At 40.4% G+C, this 17,832-nt stretch overlaps 2 pseudogenes; both read left to right on the forward strand.

Annotated features, from left to right (window-relative positions):
* LOC135525834 (zinc finger protein 850-like) overlaps window positions 1-17,832 on the forward strand; it is a 227,988-nt pseudogene that overhangs the window by 23,450 nt on the left and 186,706 nt on the right.
* Window positions 198-17,832, forward strand: part of LOC135525331 (zinc finger protein 23-like) — a 35,090-nt pseudogene continuing 17,455 nt past the window's right edge.

Genomic DNA, 17,832 nt, shown 5'->3' on the forward strand with positions numbered 1-17,832 from the left:
TGTATAAGAAGTAAGAGTAGACATAACATCTGTTTGTTTTTAAATGACTTCTTATAACATTGTTTGCCAGAATAAACGCTGTAATGGATTTTTTTTGCCCCCAGTCTGCGTTATCCACTCCAGTCAGCAGGCGGCGATGTGAGTCTTTCAGGTGATGCTTCTTGCGTGACGTATAATCTAGTGGACGGAACTGGAGGCTTCTTCAACAGCGACAAAAGGATTTCTGATTCACCCATCGCGGTAGTTTGCTAGCGAACATAAAACTGAAACGTTTAATATCTTCAGACAAATCTTGTGTATATTAATCTTAGGTATACAGAATGATGTTCTAAACACTATCTACTCGTTCATTTAAACGCAATGTGCTTGTTAAATTAGCAAATGTGTTACATTGGTTCTGCACCAAGCTAATCTCCCGGAGCATTTTTATTTTTTATTTGGTTCACCTTTATTTAACCAGGTAGACTAGTTGAGAACAAGTTATCTTTTACAACTGCGAACTGGCATGAGCTCACTAAACTTGAAGGAGAAAGAAGCTCTGATGAAAGGTGAGGAAGAAGCTTTCAGGATGAAAAGGGAGGAAGAGGAGGCTATCACATTGAAAGAAGAAGAGGATGATATTACAGTGAAAGAGGAAGATGGGAAAGAGGTTGTCAGAGTGGAGGAGGTAGAAGCTTTCAGAATCAAAGAGGAGGAAGATGAGAATGAAGTGAAAGAAGAGGAAGACCCTTTTAGAGCAAAAGAGGAAGAGGAGGCTATTTCAATAAAACAGGAGGAAGAAAACGTTTTGGGAGTGAAAGAGGAGGAAACTGAATATCCAATTAACACCAGTGAGTACTCTCTTAAACACAGGGGCACAAACTATGCAGTTGTTGAACTAATGTGTTGTTTTCAAAGGGGCATTCTACTGAAGTTCTACACTTGAATATGTTGTTCTGTACTGTAGGAATCTGCCATTGGTACATGTGTTTTTGGGACTTTTACATGAGATATATTGAATTCTCCAGGTGGTCTATATTAAAGTACACTTCATCTAAAATAATAGGCTTTTAAAATTCAATATAGGTGCATAATTTCTACTTAAAGGCACCCCTCTTGTGGAACGACCCTTTAACATTTGCAACACAGACAATATTGTACAAAATCATGATGAAAGTGGCCATTTTAGACCCCTTTTAGACATATTCATGCCTCTTGTAAGACTCTGTGATTGCAATAGAAGATCATAAGTTTACCATCTGTTTGATGTTCTCATTCACACAGGAGAGAGACATGACTATTATGGATCCTCTGGGGAGCCTCAACAACATCCTGATGCTGACGAGGCAGAGAAGAGTCTCTCCAGATCAGATCACCAGATGGTACAGCTTGGTCTGGTCTAGCATACAGCTTGGTCTGGTCTAGCATACAGCTTGGTCTGGTCTAGCATACAGCTTGCTCTATCTGGGTCTGGGCTGGGTTTCTGTAGAGCACTTTATGACAACAGTGACATCAGCATCCATAATGATATGTGTCTGTGTCCCCTCTTTATGGTTACCAGGACAACGCAAGCCCTTCCTCCCTCCCAGAGTCCCCGTGTCATACCTCTCCTGGTAGCACCTTACTGCTGGGTATGAAGAGGTTGTCTGTGCTGCTGGTGGACTTCAGGAAAACAACAGGGCTGAGTGGAACTGTGAGAGGAGGAGAAGAGATGAAAGGATCAGATTTGACACATCAAAGTAAGTGCTGTCGTTTAGTTTGAACAAATACAATAGATCTGCCCACTGGAATCTGTTACCAGGACAACCAGCAGAGTTCTGTTAGTTGACAGGAAGGTGGACTGGTATCTGTTACCATGACAACCAGCGGAGTTCTGTTAGTTGACAGGAAGATAGACTGGTGGATATGGATGTTATGAATATCATAACACTGAAAAAGGATTCTGCCAATGAAAAGAGAGAAACCAATAGACCATATAAAACCTTGATGAAAGTTAGCTTTAGAGAGAAACCAATAGACCATATAAAACCTTGATGAAAGTTAGATTTAGAGAGGAACCAATAGACCATATAAAACCTTGATGAAAGTTAGCTTTAGAGAGAAACCAATAGACCATATAAAACCTTGATGAAAGTTAGCTTTAGAGAGGAACCAATAGACCATATAAAACCTTGATGAAAGTTAGCTTTAGAGAGAAACCAATAGACCATATAAAACCTTGATGAAAGTTAGCTTTAGAGAGAAACCAATTGACCATATAAAACCTTGATGAAAGTTAGCTTTAGAGAGAAACCAATAGACCATATAAAACCTTGATGAAAGTTAGCTTTAGAGAGGAACCAATAGACCATATAAAACCTTGATGAAAGTTAGCTTTAGAGAGAAACCAATAGACCATATAAAACCTTGATGAAAGTTAGATTTAGAGAGGAACCAATAGACCATATAAAACCTTGATGAAAGTTAGCTTTAGAGAGAAACCAATAGACCATATAAAACCTTGATGAAAGTTAGCTTTAGAGAGGAACCAATAGACCATATAAAACCTTGATGAAAGTTAGCTTTAGAGAGAAACCAATAGACCATATAAAACCTTGATGAAAGTTAGCTTTAGAGAGGAACCAATAGACCATATAAAACCTTGATGAAAGTTAGCTTTAGAGAGAAACCAATAGACCATATAAAACCTTGATGAAAGTTAGCTTTAGAGAGAAACCAGTAGACCATATAAAACCTTGATGAAAGTTAGCTTTAGAGAGAGAGTTTCAAGATGATCCGATGTAAGGTTCATGTTTTACAAAAACTTGTCCTAAAACATTATGGGTGTTACATTGTCTGTCCCAGGGGGTATCTTTACTAGACTCTAGAACACACAAACTAAACTCAAGACACTTCAATGTGGTCTGTATTGCTTAATTAACATCTGATCTGCAGAACAAATATATAGTTTAAAACAAACTTTAAAAGCCATGAAATATTTATAAATGAAAAGCATTTTTTGTGAGACTTGGCCTCCGTCAAATATATATTTTAAAAACAAGCTTCTTTTTTTGTCTTGGCCTCCATCTCTGTAATGGACAAAATTCATTTAATTTCCTCCTGACAGGACAAATGAACCCTGAACCCCAACATACAGACCTTAAAGAACATGGTTTAATATATATACTATATAGACCTTAAAGAACATGGTTTAATATATATACTATATAGACCTTAAAGAACATGGTTTAATATATATACTATATAGACCTTAAAGAACATGGTTTCATTTGGAAATGACTTAACTTTATTGACATCGGTGTGTTGCTTACAGTTTAGCTTCCTCCTCTGTCCCCCTACTGTGCTCAAACTAGTGATCCTCTGCTTCTCATCACATGTGACCTCTCTCCTTGACAATGAACCGATGGAGCTATAGAAAAGGTACCAGTTGGACAGCTCCATCTGTGACGTTTCAAGCTGTGGAGTGAGTTTACGGCGCGTTATCACCTCCGTTACACATGTTCAGGTTGACTTTCCCACTGAATCGACCATATATGAACGCTGCCCACACGATTACTGTTGTTGTTTACACAACCGGGAAAAAAGCCTTTTGGACCTAGACATGGCGCTCTGGTACTGCTTGCCGTGCAGTAAAAGAGAGAACAGTCTTTGACTAGGATGGCTGAAGTCTTTGACATTTTTTAAGGCCTTCCTCTGACACCACCTTGTATAGAGGTCCTGGATGGCAGATTGCTTGGCCCCAGTGATGTACTGGGCCGTTCACACTACCCTCTGTAGTTCCTTGCGGTCGGAGGTCAAGCAGTTGCCATACCAGGCAGTGATGCAACCAGTCAGGCAGGATGCTCTCGATGGTGCAGTTGTTGAACCTTTTCAGTCTCCTGAGGAATAGGCTTTGTCGTGCCCTCTTCACGACTTTCTTAGAGTGTCTGGACCATATTAGTTTGTTGGTGATGTGGACCTCAAGGAACTTGAAGCTCTCAACCCGCTCCACTGCAGCCCGTTGATGAGAGTGGGGGTGTGTTCAGTCCTCCTTTTCCTGTAGTCCACAATCATCTCCATTGTCTTGATCATGGCGAAGGAGAGGTTGTTGTCCTGGCACTACACGACCAAGTCTCTGACCTCCTCCCTATAGGCTGTCTCATCATTGTCGGTGATCAGGCCTATCACTGTTGTCATCGGCAAACTTAATGATGGTTTTGGAGTCGTACCTGGCCGTGCAGTCATGAGTGAACAGGGAGTACAGGAGGGAACTGAGCAGGCACCCCCAAGGGGCCACTGTGTTGAGGATCAGCGTGGCGGATGTTGTTACCTACCCTTACCTGGGTGCGACCCGTCAGGAAGTCCAGGATCCAGTTGCAGAGGGAGGTGTTTAGTCCCAGGGACCTTAGCTTAGTGATGAGCTTTGAGGACACAATGGTTAGAATGCTGAGCTGTAGTCAATGAAAAGCATTCTCACATTCATGTTCCTTTTTTCCAGTTTGGAAAGGGCAGTGTGGAGTGCAATAGAGATGGCATAATCTGTGGATCTGTTGGGGCGGTTTGAAAATTGGAGTGGGTCTAAGGTTACTGGGATAATGGTGTAATGTGAGCCATTACCAGCCTTTCAAAGCACTTCATGGCTACAGACGTGAGTGCTACGGGTCGGTAGTAATTTAGGTAGGTTGCCTTAATTAGTGTTCGTGGACACAGGAACTATGGTGGTCTGCTTGAAACATGTTGGTATTACAGACTCGGTCAGGACAAGATTGAAAATGTCAGTGAAGACACTTGCTAGTTGGTCTTGCGAATGTTGACCCGGAACAGCTGATGCTTTCATGCATGCTTCAGTGTTACTTGCCTCGAGCATAGAAGTAATTTAGCTCATCTGGTAGGCTCGTGTCACGGGGCAGTTCTTGGCTCTGCTTCTCTTTGTAGTCTGTAATAGTTTACAAGCCCTGCAAATATCCGACGAACCTCGGAGCCAGTGTAGAACAATTCGATCTTAGTCCTGTATTGACTCTTTGCCTGTTTGATGGGTCGTCGGAGGGCATAGTGGGATTTCTTATAAGCTTCCCGGATTAGAGTCCTTGAAAGCGGCAGCTTTACCCTTTATCTCAGTGGGGATGTTGCCTGTAATCCATGACTTCTGGTTGGGGTATGTACGTACAGTACTAGAGGTCGACCGATGTATGATTTTTCAACGCCCATTCCGATTTATTGGAGGACCCAAAAAAGCCGATACCGATTAATCTGCAGATTTATACATACATACATACATACATACATACATACATGCATGCATACATACATACATACATACATACATACATACATACATACATACATACATACATACATACATACATACATACATACATACATACATACATACATACATACATACATACATACATACATACATACATACATACATACATACATACATACATACATACATACATACATACATACATACATACTGCTCAAAAGAATTAAGGGAACACTTAAACAATGTAACTCCAAGTCAATCACACTTCTGTGAAATCAAACTGTCCACTTAGGAAGCAACACTGTTGTGCAAATGGAATAGACAACAGGTGGAAATTATAGGCAATTAGCAAGACACACCCAATAAAGGAGTGGTTCTGCAGGTGGTGACCACAGAACACTTCTCAGTTCCTATGCTTCCTGGCTGATGTTTTGGTCACTTTTGAATGCTGGCGGTGCTTTCACTCTAGTGGTAGCATGAGACGGAGTCTACAACCCACACAAGTGGCTCAGGTAGTGTAGCTCATCCAGGATGGCACATCAATGCGAGCTGTGGCAAGAAGGTTTGCTGTGTCTGTCAGCGTAGTGTCCATGGAGGCGCTACCAGGAGACAGGCCAGTACATCAGGAGACGTGGAGGAGGCCGTAGGGGGGCAACAACCCAGCAGCAGGACCGCTACCTCCGGCTTTGTGCAAGGAGGAGAGCAGGAGGAGCACTGCCAGAGCCCTGCAAAATGACCTCCAGCAGGCCACAAATGTGCATGTGTCTGCTCAAACGGTCAGACTCCATGGGGGTGGTATGAGGGCCCGACGTCCACAGGTGGGGGCTGTGCTTACAGCCCAACACTGTGCAGGCCGCTTGGCATTTGCCAGAGAACACCAAGATTGGCAAATTCGCCACTGGTGCCCTGTGCTCTTCACAGATGAAAGCAGGTTCACACTGAGCACATGTGACAGACGAGCCAGAGTCTGGAGATGCCATGGAGAACGTTCTGCTGCCTGCAACATCCTCCAGCACGACCGGTTTGGTGGTGGGTCAGTCATGGTGTGGGTTGGCATTTCTTTGGGGGGCCGCACAGCCCTCCATGTGCTCACCAGAGGTAGCCTGACTGCCATTATGTACCGAGATGAGATCCTCAGACCCCTTGTGAGGCCAAATGCTGGTGCGGTTGGCCCTGGACTCCTCCTAATGCAAGACAATGCTAGACCTCATGTGGCTGGAGTGTGTGAGCAGTTCCTGCAAGAGGAAGGCATTGATGCTATGGACTGGCCCGCTCGTTCCCAAGACCTGAATCCAATTGAGCACATCTGGGACATCATGTCTCGCTCCATCCACCAACGCCACATTGCATCACAGACTGTCCAGGTGTTGGCGGATGCTTTAGTCCAGGTCTGGGAGGAGATCCCTCAGGAGACCATCCGCCACCTCATCAGGAGCATGCCCAGGTGTTGTAGGGAGGTCATACAGGCACGTGGAGGCCACACACACTACTGAGCCTCATTTTGACTTGTTTTAAGGACATTATATCAAAGTTGGATCAGCCTGTAGTGTGGTTTTCCACTTTAATTTTGAGTGTGACTCCAAATCCAGACCTCCATGGGTTGATAAATTTGATTTCCATTGATAATTTTTGTGTGATTTTGTTGTCAGCACATTCAACTATGTAAAGAAAAAGTATTTAATAAGAATATTTCATTCATTCAGATCTAGGATGTGTTATTTTAGTGTTCCCTTTATTTTTTTGAGCAGTATATATATATATATATATATATATATTTTTTTTTGTTTTTTTGTTTGTTGTAATAATGACAATTACAACAATACTAAATTAACAATGAACAATTTTATTTGAACTTAATATAATACATAATAAAATCTATTTAGTCTCAAATAAATAATGAAACATGTTCAATTTGGTTTAAATAATGCGAAAACACAGTGTTGGAGAAGAAAGTAAAATTGTACCATGTAAAAAAAGCTAACGTTTAAGTTCCTTGCTCAGAACATGAGACCATATGAAAGCTGGTGGTTCAACATTCCCAGTTAAGAAGTTGTAGTTATTATAGGAATTATGACATGTCTCTCTATTTCATTTGTATTTCATATACCACCGCTCAGTCAGACTACTCTGTCAAATATCAAATCACTTAATTATAATATAATGAACACAGAAATACGAGCCTTTGGTCATTGATATGGTAAAATCCGGAAACTATCATTTCGTGGACAAAACGTTCTTTCAGTGAAATACGGAACCGTTCCATATAGCCTGACTCTGTTGAAGTGACACAATTTCCCTAGTTAAAAGAAATTCATGTTTACAGGCAATATTAACTAAATATGCAGGTTAAAAAAAAATATTACTTGTGTATCATACTTAGGCAGCCTTTTCCCTTTTCTCAGTTGTGGGTTGTTGTCTTCGTTTAATATTTTTTTCGAACGGGTGGAAACCCTAATTCTAAATATTGCTGTTACATTGCACAACTTTCATTTTATGTCCTAATTATAGTTGAAGTCAGAGTTTTACATACACCTTAGCCAAATACATTTAAACTCAGTTTTTCACAATTACTGACATTTAATCTTTGTAAAAATTCCCTGTCTTGGGTCAGTTAGGATCACCACTTTTATTTTAAGAATGTGAAATGTCAGAATAATAGTAGAGAGAATTATTTATTTCAGCTTGTATTTCTTTCGTCACATTCCCAGTGGGTCAAAAGTTTACATACACTCAATTAGTATTTGGTATCATTGCCTTTAAATTGTTTAACTTGGGTCAAATGTTTCGGGGAGCCTTCCACAAGCTTAACACAATAAGTTGGGTGAATTTTGGCCTATTCCTCCTAACAGAGCTGGTGTAACTGAGTCAGGTTTGTAGGCCTCCTTGCTCGCACACGCTTTTTCAGTTCTGCCCAAATATAATCTATGTGATTGAGGTCAGGGCTTTGTGATGGCCACTCCAAGACCTTGACTTTGTTGTCCTTAAGCCATTTTGCCACAATTTTGGAAGTATGCTTGGGGTCAATGTCCATTTGGAAGACCCACATGTGATCAAACTTTAACTTTGTGACCGATGTCTTGAGATGTTGCTTCAATATATCCACGTAATTTTCCTTTCTCATGACGCCATCTATTTTGTGAAGTGCACCAGTCGATCCTGCAGCAAAGCTTCTGCACAACATAATGCTGCCACTCCCGTGCTTCACGGTTGGGATGGTGTTCTTCGGTTTGCAAACCTCCTCCTTTTTCCTCCAAACAAAATGATGGTCGTTATGGCCAAACAGTTCTATTTTTGTTTCATCAGACCAGAGGCCATTTCTACAAAAAGTACGATCATTCTCCCAGTTGCAGTTGCAACCCGTAGTCTGGCTTTTTTATGGTTTTGGAAAAGTTACCCTTTTGCTTTCTGTCATTTAAAAAGAAAAAAAAAGCAATCTTGAGGTTGGCAGAGAGCACGAGAGATGTTCTTCATCTCTCTTGCTCTTGCTGAGCGGCCTTTCAGGTTATGTCGATATAGGACTCGTTTTACTGTGGATATAGATACTTTAGTACCTGTTTCATCCAGCATCTTCACAAGGTTCTTTGCTGTTGTTCTGGGATTGATTTGCACTTTTCACACCAAAGTACGTTAAAAGTACGTTAATCTCTAGGAGACAGAACGCATCTCCTTCCTTAGCAGTATTTTTTTTATTTATTTGAATTTTAACGTTATTTTATTTTACCAGGGAAGTTGACTGAGAACACATTCTCATTTACAGCAACGACCTGGGGAATAGTTACAGGGGAGAGGAGGGGCATGAATGAGCCAATATGACGGCTACGTGGTCCCATGGTGTTTATACTTACATACTATTGTTTGTTCAGATGAACGTGGTACCTTCAGGCATTTGGCAATTGCTCCCAAGGATGAACCAGACTTGTGGGTGTCCACAATTTCTTTTCTGAGGTCTTGGCTGATTTCTTTTGATTTTCCCATGATGTCAAGCAAAAAGGCACTGAGTTTGAAGGTAGGCCTTGAAATACATCCACAAGAACACCTCAAATGGACTCAAATGATGTCAGTTAGCCTTTCAGAAGCATCTAAAGCCATGATACAATTTTCTGGAATTTTCCAAGCTGTTTGAAGGCACAGTCATATTAGTGTATGTAAACGTCTGACCCACAGGAATTGTGATACAGTGAATTATAAGTGAAACAACTTTTGGAAAAATTACTTGTCATCCACAAAGTAGATGTCTTAACCAACTTGCTAAAACTATAGTTTGTAAACAAGAAATGTGTTGAAAAACAAGTTTTAATGACACCAACCTAAGTTTATGTAAACTTCTGAGTTCAAGTGGATGTAAAATTCTGGCAATTTAGTGAACAGTTTGCAACGAGCCAGGCAACCTCAAACTGTTGCATATACCCTGACTGCTTACACTGAACGCAAGAGGAGTGACACAATTTCCATAGTTACTATTGCCTGCTAAAATGAATTTCTTTTAACTAAATATGCAGGTTTAAAATATATACTTCTGTGTATTGATTGTATTGATTTTAAGAACAGCATTGATGTTTATGGTTGGGTACATTGGTGCAAAGATTGTGCTTTTTTTCAGCAATGCACTTTTTGTGAAATCATCACCCATTTGGCGAAGTTGAAGTAGGCTGTGATTCTGTGATAAATGAACAGGCACTACATTGATTATATGCAACGCAGGACAAGCTAGTTAACCTAGTAATATCATTCACCATGTGTACGTTAACTAGTGATTATGTGAAGATTGATTGGTTTCTTTAAGATACGTTTAATGCTAGCTAGCAACTTACCGTGGCTCCGTGCAGCCACAAGGTCCTTTTGACGCTGCACTCTCGTAACAGGAAGTCAGCCTGCCGTAACAGGAAGTCAGCCTGCCGTAACAGGAAGTCAGCCTGCCGTAACTGGAAGTCAGCCTGCCGTAACTGGAAGTCAGCCAGCCACGCAGTTTCCTCGTAGATTGCAATGTAATCGGCCATAATCGGTGTCCAAAAAGGCTGATTACTGATTGTTATGAACTTGAAATCGGCCCTAATTTATCAGTCATGCCGATTAATTGGTCTTTTAGTCGGTCGACCTTTAGTATGTAAAGGTGGTCTAGAGTTTTTTTTTACCTCTGGTTGCACATTTTACGCGCTGGTAGAAATGAGGTAAAACGGATTAGAGTTTCCTGCATTAAAGTCTCCGGCCACTAGGAGCGCCGCCTCTGGATGAGTGTTTTCCTGTTTGCTTACGGCCATATTTTTATTTAACCTTTATTTAACTAGGAAAGTCAGTTAACTTGTTATGGCTGCAATCCCGCTACCGGGATCGATATTACAACTACTAGTGAAAATAGAGGGCGCCAAATTCAGTCCACAGAAACCACAGAAATCTCATAATTACAATTCCATAAAACATACATGTGTTTTATATCATTTTAAAGTTAATCTTGTTGTTAATCCCACCAAAGTGTCCGATTTCAAATCGGCTTTTTGGCGAAAGCACTACAAACTATTATGTTAGGACTCCACCAAACCACAATAAGCACAGCCATTTTCCAGCGAAATATAGCAGTCACAAAAAGCAGAAATAGAGATAAAATGAATCACTAACCTTGAATTATCTTCATCAGATGACACTCATAGGACTTCATGTTACACAATACGTATATGTTTTGTTTGATAAAGTTCATCTTTATATAAAAAAATCTGAGTTTACATTGGCGCATTACATTCACTGGTTCCAGAAACATCAGGTGATTTTGCATAGCCACATCATTCAACAGAAACAGTCATCATAAATGGAGATAAGTTATACACATGGAATTATAGATCTACCTCTCCTTAATGCAACCGCTGTGTCAGATTTAAAAAAAAAAAACATAACGAAAAAGCAACCCATGCAATAATCTGAGACGGAGCTCAGAACAGTAGCCAAACAGTCGCCATGTTGGAGTCAACAGAAACCAGAAAATACATGATAAAAGTTTCCTTACTTTTGATGAACTTCATCAGAATGCAATCCTAGGAATCCCATGTCCACAATAAATGCTTGATTTGTTTGAAAATGTCCCTTATTTATGTCCAAATAGCTACTTTGGTTAGCGCGTTTGGTAAACAAAGTCACAAAGCGCGTCCGCTATAACGTGACGAAATGTCCAAATGTTCCGTAACAGTCAGTAGAAACATGTCAAACGATGTACTGAATCCAACTTTAGAATGTTGTTTACATATATCTTGAATAACATTCCAACCGGAGAATAAGAATGACTTCAGATGACCGGTGGAACGCAGGTCCTTCCCCTGTGAATGCGCATAGTGAAAGCATGGTCAACTCGTGGCAGTGGTGACTATTTCCTGTGTCATTCGACCCCCCTTCACATTAGAGTCATCAGACAAAGTTCTATTGACTGCTGACATCTAGTGGAAGGCGTAGGAAGTGAAAACTCATCCATATCTCGCTGTAATTTCAATGAGAGCTTGGTTGAAAATCTGCCACCCCCAGAAAAAATCCAAACAGGAAGTGGAATTTCTCAGGTTTTTGCCTGCAATATAAGTTCTGTTATACTCACAGACATAATTCAAACAGTTTTAGAAACGTCAGAGTGTTTTCTATCCACTAATAATAATATGCATATATTAGCAACTGAGACTGAGGAGCTGGCCGTTTACAATGGGTACCTTTTCATACAAGCTACTCAATACTGCCCCTGCAGCCATAAAAAGTTAAGATCAAATTCTTATTTACAATGACGCCATACATCGGATGATGCTGGGCCAATTCTGCGTCGCCCAACAATGGCTGGTTGTGAAATGATGACTCGGTTTTGAATGAAACAGTTTTGAATGTCCCGTTGGTAGGATATACGTGATCGTACTTCGTCTTTTATTATGAATTGATTGTACGTTGGCTAATAGGACCGATGGTAAAGGTAGATTGCCCTCTTGGCGACAGATCCTTACAAGGCACCCGGACCTCCGTCTCTTTCTCCTGTGAATGACGGAGATGAGGGCCTTGTCGGGCATCTGAAGTTAATCCTTCTTGTCCGACTCATTGAAGACAAAGTATTTCTCCAGTACAGGGTGAGTAATCGCTGTCCTGAGATCTCGTAGATGTTTTCGGTTATAAGACACCGTGGCAGAAACATTATGTACAAAATAAGTTACAAATAACGCGAAGAAACATACGCAATCGCATAATTGGTTACGGGATCGTAAAACTGCAGCCATCTCCTTCAGCGCCATTCTTCACATATGATCTATTACATCATAAAACACTTTTCAACCCATCTATTACATAATAAAACACTAACCCATATGATCTATTACATCATAAAACACAACTCAACCCATATGGTCTATTACATCATAAAACACAAATCAACCCATATGATCTATTACATAATAAAACACAACTCAACCCATATGATCTATAACATAATAAGTCTAATAAAACACAACTCAACCCATATGATCTATTACATAATAAAACACAACTCAACCCATATGATCTATAACATAATAAGTCTAATAAAACACAACTCAACCCATATGATCTATTACATAATAAAACACTAACCCATATGATCTATGACATCATAAAACACAACTCAACCCATATGATCTATTACATAATAAAACACTACTCAACCCATATGATCTATAACATAATAAAAGTCTAATAAAACGTCTACAAATATCATGTCATAGTGAATTCATGACATGTAAATGAACAAGCCTTTTCATACTTTATAATATGGCTATATATTCATCCTTTAATATATATATATATATATATATATGACTGAACAAAATATAAACGCACCAATTTCAACGATTTACAGTACATATACGTCAGCCAATGGCAATACATTCATTTGGCCCTGATCTATGGACTTCACATGACTGGGCAGGGGCGTAGCCCCACCCACTGACGAGCCAGGCCCAGCCAATCAGAATAAGTTTTTCCCCTCAAAAGGGCTTTATGACAGAGAGACATTCTACTCGGTTTCATCAGCTGTCCTGGTGGCTGGTCTCAGTCTCCTGAGGTGAAGAAGCCGGATGTGGAGGTCCTGGGTGGGTGTGGTCTGGTCTCAGTCTCCTGGGTGGGTGTGGTCTGGTCTCAGTCTCCTGGGTGGGTGTGGTCTGGTCTCAGTCTCCTGGGTGGGTGTGGTCTGGTCTCAGTCTCCTGGGTGGGTGTGGTCTGGTCTCAGTCTCCTGGGTGGGTGTGGTCTGGTCTCAGTCTCCTGGGTGGGTGTGGTCTGGTCTCAGTCTCCTGGGTGGGTGTGGTCTGGTCTCAGTCTCCTGGGTGGGTGTGGTCTGGTCTCAGTCTCCTCAGGTGAAGAAGCCGGATGTGGAGGTCCTGGGTGGGTGTGGTCTGGTCTCAGTCTCCTCAGGTGAAGAAGCCGGATGTGGAGGTCCTGGGTGGGTGTGGTCTCAGTCTCCTGGGGTGAAGGAGCCGGATGTGGAGGTCCTGGGTGGGTCTGGTCTGCGTGATGCCGGTAGGAAGTACTGGCAAATTCTCTAAGACGACGTTGGAGGCAGCTTATGGTAGAGGAATTTACAGTACCAGTCAAAAGTTTATGCACACCAAATCATTCCAGGTGTTTTATTTGTACTCTTTTCTACATTGTAGAATAATAATGAAGGCATCAACTATGAAATAACACATATGGAATCATGTAGTAACCAAAAAAAAATGTTAAACAAATAAATAGATTTTATATTTGAGATTCTTAAAATTAGCCACCCTTTGCCTCGATTGCCTCACTTTACATGTTGCGTTTATATTTTTGTTCAGTGTAGTTTCTATCAGTTTTAGAGACATATGATGATGTCATAGTGAATCCATGTGAATGAACAAGCCCTTTCAGACTTTATAATATGGCTGTATATAAACTTACTATATATAGTTACTATCAGTATTTATAATGTGGCTGTATATAAACTTACTATATATAGTTACTATCAGTATTTATAATATGGCTGTATATAAACTTACTATATATAGTTACTATCAGTATTTAGGAACATCTACCCAAAATGTTTCACCTTCTTATTTTTCACTTTAGCCAAAATGTCATGACATCAGTGATAGTCAAGATATAAAAAAATTAAATAGCGTGTCGAACACTTTCAAAAATGGGTAGATGTTACTGATGTGCTTTCTGTCTTCGACGTAAAAACTGGTTTTGGACTTCCACACAATGTTTTATTGACTTATTTTCGCTTTAAGGAAGTGCGTAGGTCACATCCTGTATCGTACAGCTATGAGGATTATATATTTACAACCTCCTGCTTGATAGGAATCCAGCGATGTCTGTGTCTTAGAACTGCCTAGTTTTTTGTGTTCTGACTTGTAAAACAGAATGAATAAAATAAGTAATGTAAACACATCAGTAATTACTAGGAAACTTTACAACATTTGTTTTAAAGTCACACCAAGATTGTTAAAACTGGCCTTAGGTTATTGAGGGATCTGATTAGGATTTACCCTCGTAGCAAGGCCGTTTTATCATGTGGAGATTTCATTCAGGTCTCTATTTTAAAAAAAAACACTGTTTTTGGCAGGAGAAAGACCAGACTCAGAGGAACCAGAGCCAGGGACGTCCAAACCAGCAAGAAGACACCAGTGCTCCCACTGTGGAAAGGGTTGTAACCGGTTATGGGACCTGAAACAACACGAGATAATACACACAGGGGAGAAGCCTTACGACTGCTCCCAGTGTGGAAAGAGTTTTAACCAGAAAGGACACCTGATCCAGCATGAGAGAATACACACAGGGAAGAAGCCTTACGACTGCTCCCAGTGTGGAAAGGGTTTTAACCAGAAAAGCTACCTGAAAAAACACGAGAGAATACACACAGAGGAGAGGCCTTACCACTGCTCCCAGTGTGGAAAGAGTTTTACCTACTTGTGTAATCTGAAAACACATGAGAGAATACACACAGGAGAAAAGCTGTACTGCTGCTCCCAGTGTGGAAGGAGTTTTACCCACTTACGTAACCTGAAAACACATGAGAGAATACACACAGGGGCGAAGCCTTACCATTGCTCCCAGTGTGGAAAGAATTTTGCCCACTTAAATAACCTAAAAACACATGAGAAAGTACACACAGGTGATAAGCCTTACTGCTGCTCCCAGTGTGGAAAGAGTTTTAACCAGAAAAGCTACCTGAAAAAACACGAGAGGTCACACACAGTAGAGAAACCTTATCACTGCTCTCAGTGTGGGAAGGGTTGTAACCAGTTAGGTGACCTGAAACGACATGAGAGAATACACACAGGAGAAAATCTGTACTATTGCTCCCAGTGTGGAAAGGGTTGTAACCACTTAGGTGACCTGAAACGACATGAGAGAATACACACAGGAGAAAAGCTGTACCACTGCTCCCAGTGTGGAAAGAGTTTTACCCACTTACGTAACCTGAAAACACATGAGATAATACATACAGGGGAGAAGCCCTACCACTGCTCTCAGTGTGGAAAACGTTATATCCACTTATGTAACCTGAAAACACATGAGATAATACACACAGGGGAGAAGCCTTACCACTGCTCCCAGTGTGGAAAGAGTTTTAATCAGAAAAGCTACCTTAAAAAACACGAGAGGTCACACACAGTAGAGAAGCCTTATCACTGCTCTCAGTGTGGAAAGGGTTTTAACCAGTTAGGGGACCTGAAACGGCATGAGAGAATACACACAGGAGAAAAGCTGTACCACTGCTCCCAGTGTGGAAAGAGTTTTACCCAGTTATTGAACTTGAAAACACATGAGAGAATACACACACAGGGGAGAAGCCTCACCACTCCTCCCAGTGTGGAAATCGTTTTGATCAGTTAGGTAACATGAGGACACATGAGATAAAACACTCAGGAGATCAGGATGTAGGCTACTGAACAGTAGGAAAGAGGACAGATTTAGGCTGCTGAACAGTAGGACAAATATATGCCTCTGAACAGTGGGACATCGGAGAGGTGCAAGCCTGATACTGGTGGAGAGTAGGCTGCAGAGACTCGGGAAATTCGTGTTGGGTATTGACTGTCCAGTGTTTTCCCTGCTGCATGTATTTTTATGTAAATAAACTTTTCTCAGACTGATTTTGGGGATAATTAAGCACTGGTGCTATAATGTCTGGCGCCGCCTCCACTGGCCCATATGGATGTGTATCACAGTATTATAGGATATCATAGGGATGTGTATCATAGTATTATAGGATATCATAGGGTTGTGTATTATAGGATATCATAGGGATGTGTATCATAGTATTATAGGATATCATAGGGTTGTGTATCATAGTATTATAGGATATCATAGGGTTGTGTATCATAGTATTATAGGATATCATAGGGTTGTGTATCATAGTATTATAGGATATCATAGGGATGTGTATCATAGTATTATAGGATATCATAGGGATGTGTATCACAGTATCATAGGATATCATAGAGATGTGTATCATAGTATTATAGGATATCATAGGGATGTGTATCATAGTATTATAGGATATCATAGGGATGTATATCACAGTATCATAGGATATCATAGGGATGTGTATCATAGTATTATAGGATATCATAGGGATGTATATCATAGTATTATAGGATATCATAGGGATGTATATCATAGTATTATAGGATATCATAGGGATGTGTATCACAGTATCATAGGATATCATAGTAGTGTCCTGAATGGTCCTATAATGTAAACTTCCCGACAGGAAATAAATTCTAAACAAAATAATTGTCACTTTTAAGTTTCAATTAGATTTTCATCAAACTAACAAGCAAATACTTTATGAATCTATTGTTACTAATCAACTTGCAAGGTTCCACAGATCAAAAGAGCCTTGCAGATTGATGGCTGGGGCCCATCCGATGATAAGAGTCTGGGAAGATCCAATAGCCATATTTGACACATCTGCTAGAAGCAGTGTAAGATGGTAGTGTCTGTAATGTAACCATTTGTTAGAAGTAGTGTAAGATGGTAGTGTCTGTAATGTAACCATCTGTTAGAAGTAGTGTAAGATGGTAGTGTCTGTAATTTAACCATTTGTTAGAAGCAGTGTAAGATGGTAGTGTCTGTAATGTAACCATCTGTTAGAAGTAGTGTAAGATGGTAGTGTCTGTAATTTAACCATTTGTTAGAAGCAGTGTAAGATGGTAGTGTCTGTAATGTAACCATCTGTTAGAAGCAGTGTAAGATGGTAGTGTCTGTAATTTAACCATTTGTTAGAAGCAGTGTAAGATGGTAGTGTCTATAATTTAACCATTTGTTAGAAGCCGTGTAAGATGGTAGTGTCTGTAATTTAACCATTTGTGAGAAGCAGTGTAAGATGGTAGTGTCTGTAATTTAACCATTTGTTAGAAGCCGTGTAAGATGGTAGTGTCTGTAATTTTACCATTTGTGAGAAGCAGTGTAAGATGGTAGTGTCTGTAATATAACCATTTGTGAGAAGCAGTGTAAGATGGTAGTGTCTGTAATATAACCATTTGTGAGAAGCCATGTAAGATGGTAGTGTCTGTAATTTAATCAAATTGTATTGGTCACATATACGTGGTTAGCAGGTGTTTTTTGCGGGTGCAGCGATATGCTTGTTCTTCCA

This window comes from Oncorhynchus masou, chromosome 5, assembly GCF_036934945.1.
Source record: "Oncorhynchus masou masou isolate Uvic2021 chromosome 5, UVic_Omas_1.1, whole genome shotgun sequence".
NCBI classification, from domain to species: domain Eukaryota; kingdom Metazoa; phylum Chordata; class Actinopteri; order Salmoniformes; family Salmonidae; genus Oncorhynchus; species Oncorhynchus masou.